This window comes from Petaurus breviceps, unplaced genomic scaffold, assembly GCF_028583685.1.
Source record: "Petaurus breviceps papuanus isolate PSGF00001 unplaced genomic scaffold, PetGlider_PUasm1.0 140, whole genome shotgun sequence".
NCBI lineage: Eukaryota > Metazoa > Chordata > Mammalia > Diprotodontia > Petauridae > Petaurus > Petaurus breviceps.
Window position 1 is genome coordinate 9,953,857 of NW_027185698.1, and position 4,993 is coordinate 9,958,849.

A 4,993-nucleotide genomic window follows, 5' to 3' on the forward strand; every position below is an offset into this window, starting at 1 on the left:
GCTGGTCAAGGAGATTTCAAGAAGCCAAAGGAGTTTTAATAGTTCCCAGTGGTCCACCAACAAAAGAAGGCTGTGTTGGATCATGGGCTGAGCATAGCAAGCTGTCATTTTGCTATAGTCCTTAACTCCTATCTTGACCTTTCTTTCCTGAGTCTTCCACCCCTCTATTATTATAGTCACACATATTCATCTCAACATTGTTTCTGTCTGAATTCTCCTGTGTGACTCTATCACTCACATTCTTAACCACACAGCATTTAATTATTCCCTATTTTTTGCAAACCATCATGCAAGGCAAGATTGATGATACAAGGCAAAGAAATGAAAGATGGCAGAAATCCTAGACTTTAGCCTCTGCTGAGTAACTAACTCTCCTAATCTCCATTTTCTGCTATAGCCTCGTAACTTGGCTATGTTTTCACTTATTTTTATTCTTCAGTCCAATAACACTGGCTTCCTTGCTATTCCTCCCACATGAGAGTCCATCTTTGACATCAGGCATTTCCACTGACTGAACCCTGTGCCTGGAACTATTTTCCCCACATCATTTCTGCCTCCTGCATTCCCTACTCCTTTCAAATCACAGTTGATTTCCCACTTTGTATAAGAGATTTTGCCCTTCCTCCTTAATCTTAGTGCCATTCCTCTGAGATTATCTCAAATTTATTATACATAGAAATTGTTCTTCCCAATTTCTGCATGTTATCTCTCCCATTAGACTACGAATTCCTTGAGGCTACATCCTTTTCTACTTTGCTTTCTTTGTATACCTAGTGCTCAGCATAATACTGACACATGATAGGTCTTTAATAAATGCTTATTGACTTAACTTTTTGAGGTTTAGCTCTTGTCCTTGGAAATTAGTAAATTGAGTATTTCTAGCTGTTAGACCTGATTCTTACCCTCTACCCATTCTCTGTTCCTTGTCTAGCCAAAAGTGGGATACAACAATATGTCTTTAATGATTCTGTAACAAATAGCCAATGTTAACTGTCCTAAAGAAAGTTTTGGAATGTTATCAGAGCAATAAATAAATCTGGGATTTTAGAAACAACAACATTAAAGCAAAAAGCTTTTCCGGACTTTGTAAAATAGTCTCACTTCTATTATTCACGTTTCATTGCAAGTTCTACTTTTGATGTCATATAGAAAGTTCAGCTTTTTGAGATCAATTAGCATTTTTAAAGTACAAAGAAAATGATCAAAATAACTTTAGAGACTAGTACTTAGTCCTTGGGCAGTTATGTTTTCCTCCTTTGCCTGGGAATGTTAAAGATCAGCTCCTAGTAATTTGAAATGAAGTCAAAGTGATGAACCATTTAACCTAAGATGAAAATTAATGGTTGGAAATTAATTACCTCCCTAAATATTTAATTACATAAAGATATAAAAGGCAGTGGTCAGGATCAAAAGCAATCTTTTAACATTATTTCACCTATCCTTTTTCCTTCTGATTCACACATTACATTTTTAAGAAATATTTTGAAGTTACTAACAAAAAATAAAAGCATATACAGTTTATTCTCATGTATTAGCTCATGATGACATCCCATCAACACTAAACAGAGAAGATCATGAGTTTGTTTGAAAATTCAATTTGTTTAGAGGTAATGGAATGAAGCTTTTGTTATTCCTTGGTAGAGAACAAGGTTGACCAACCATGTTATCAAGGGGAGAATCCAAGAAAAACAACTAACACAATAACAGCATAGTTTTTTTTCCCCTAATATATATATATATATATATATATATATAATATTTTCTCATAGAAAAGCAACACATTATTAGCATATCAAACCATTTAGAAAATACAGTTGAGGTGATAAAGAGGGAGATAGGCTTTCCCGATCACCCTGGTATAATTCAAAATTTGGGATGGGAATTAAAAATTTCTGTAATTTCCACTGTACCAAAATGATCAAGCACAGAAGGCCTGAAGGAGCGTCCTGTAGTCTCAGTCTGAAAGGGAATTAGTTCCTCAGTAGAAAAGACTGTGATTTAGGAATAGATTATCATCCTCATTTCTCCAGTTGCCAATGTTACTGAAAGCTGACAGGAACATGTAGGAAGCCAACAAAGAAAACAGATTTCCTGTTCACTGAATTCCTCCTACAGGTTCTGAGGAATGCTTCAGAGGGTGGCAGGAGTGGGGGCCACATGAGCTGGGGCTTAGGCGTAAGAAGAGATATGAAATCCAATACAAACTTTCCTGGCTAGTGTTCATTAAACATGTGGAAAGCATGGTTCTCCCACAGACACAGCTGCTGTACTTTTGAGAATACCTAAGATTTCTCAGGTCATAGTACTCTTGTAAACTTTCAATAAACAGGTCCATTAAATAGGCATTGGGGGGTAGAGTGCATGTATCAGTTTTGGGGTTTTTTCCCCATCTCTAAATAAAATACATTTTTTATTAACTTGAAATCAATTATGAATTTTCTCATGGAAATTAGTTGTTTTATTCCTCATGGATTTAATGGGGAATTTTCACAGTCTTCATATTGTGCTTATGCTCTACTTTTGATGGTAGTTTCTTTACAAATGTGTATTGGTGGAAAATCTAAAGGAAGCAATTTGGCAATTATAATATTCTAACTATCTAACTGAAATACCTATGACTCAATTATAGTTTTGTATTGGTAATAGAACAATATTTTTAGCAGGAGGTAGGGGGGGGAAGAAAGCATATAGAACTATTCAGAACTTGATTCTAGAAATTAAGATAAAGGTAAAATTAGGAACACCTGGCTGATTTAAAAAAAAATTAAAGTAAAAGGAATCTTTACATGATGATTTAATATAAAATGAATAAATGTGACCTAGAAGAACTAAGTGAAATTATTAATAACAATAACTAACACATAACATTGTTATCCAAAGGGCTTTAAATATTATTGTATTATATGACCAATGTGATACCAATAGTAGCTGCTATAGATATGCATGGGTATTTCCATGGTAAATTTGCAAAATATAAATAACTCTCTTCTTCAAAGACAAAACCAAAATATTTATTTGGATACCAGAAAGCCAATTCCACCATGGTAACAAAGAAGTTTATACATATCGCCAATCCAGGGAGCACCAACATTCCTAAGCCTTCCCTCCAGTTGACCTCCCCACAAACAAGCTCCCCTAGGCAAAATTCCTCCCCCTTTCACTCATGCTAGCTGGTCTGCCTTAGCTCTGCCTCACTGTCTCACAGCTCTGCCTCACTCTGTCCCAGCTCTGCCTCACTCTTCCTGCTAGACCCTTCCTGCTTCTTCCATTCAACAAGCTTCTCCCACTATGAGCTCCATGAGACTCAAACTCTGTGTGACTCAGACTCCATCACAGCAGTCAGCTGGGCACAAACTCAAAGCAGGTCACATAGGTCTATTAATGGGAGGGAAAGATCTTCCCATTCAGTTAACATTAAATGCATTCACTCCTCACAGCAAGCCTGTAAAATTGGTGCTATTGCTCTGTATTGCCAATGCAATATTTATAGTGCCCACGATCACAAAAAAAGACTATGACTATAGGTACTGCCTGACTTTTGATCGCAAAACTTACCAGATTCTCCAGATAGAAGATAGAACTGAAGAATATATTTAGACACCAGAAAACCAAATCCCCAAACCAGTAATCTGATTCCATCATAGCACCAAAGATATTCAGAAGGCATAATAACGCTGAGAGCCACAGCATTATTCAGCCTTCCCACAAACCAATACAAGATCAATATTTACTCACAAACCTCTCTGTTTCCTTAATGAGTATCCTCTCTCTCTTCCAATGTCTGGCTATCTCTGAACCAGCTTCCTGTGGGCTCTGCTTCCTGTCAACAAACTCTTCCCACCACAAGCTCCATGTGACTACAGTTAGCCTATTAGGGGCCAGAATTTACTCTCAAAGAAGGGGAGGTCTTCAAACTCCCCCCTAGGTCTATTAAGGGGCAGGCAAGATCTTCAAATTCCCATTACCTACTCCTGTTTCAGAGCTGAGAAAACAGACTCAGAAAAGTTAAGGGCCTTGCCAAGTCATCCATCTATTAAGTGTCCAAGGCAAGATCAGAATTCATGTCTTCCTAGATCCAAGTTCAGCACTCTATCTACCATACCACCACCCTATGAATGGCATAACATTCTCAAACAAATTAGAGAAAAATTAGAAAAAGAGATCTATAAATAAAATGGCAACATTGCAATACTGTTCTTGTTTGAATTTCTAGAAATGACACACCCTTGTGTGCATCCCCATGCTTTAATTGCCACTCCTAGGCTGATACAACAATTTTTTTTTTATCTGCAGTAGAATGTTATAATTTTGGTATACAGCTTTTACCATTGTAAATATCAGTAGAACTGTTTTCACCTACCATTTTTATTTCTACTCCACAATTAATGCTAATCACTGTTATTATGCTAATCCATGGCGTATACAGTATACAAGAAATAACAAGTCCCATTCTAGAGTAAACAGCCAAAACAAGGCACAGTAGACACAAATACTTGAATAATAAACAATATGAATTAGGTCACATGCTGAATAAATAGCAAATTGATTTAATTTCCTATGAATAGGCAGAACTCCACTGAACCCTGAATTTTCTTTGTGACAGATCATGCTACAGAATTTAATCCTTCATATTTATGTTTTCACATGACCCTGTCCTTTACAAGATATTGCAAACCATTGGCAAAGAATCCTATGGATCTCGAGGCTGAGTTGTTATGCTCCAGGATAGGGCTATGACACTATATAACCTCACTTGGGTGAATCAAAAATGTTTTTTCTATAGCTCCCTGAATTCCACCCCAGTGATGCATCTCATGGGTTATTCTCTGAAAATCAAGCTGGTCATTAAATAGCCTTTTTTCTTGTGTATCTCTTAGAGATGGAAATACATCAAAGATGGAAACTTCTTAAGTTCCCAGGATAAGAACCCTATGCTTAACCAAGTGTAATCAAAGGACACTGTGAGGGACATAAAAGAGAAAGACCTTTTCCT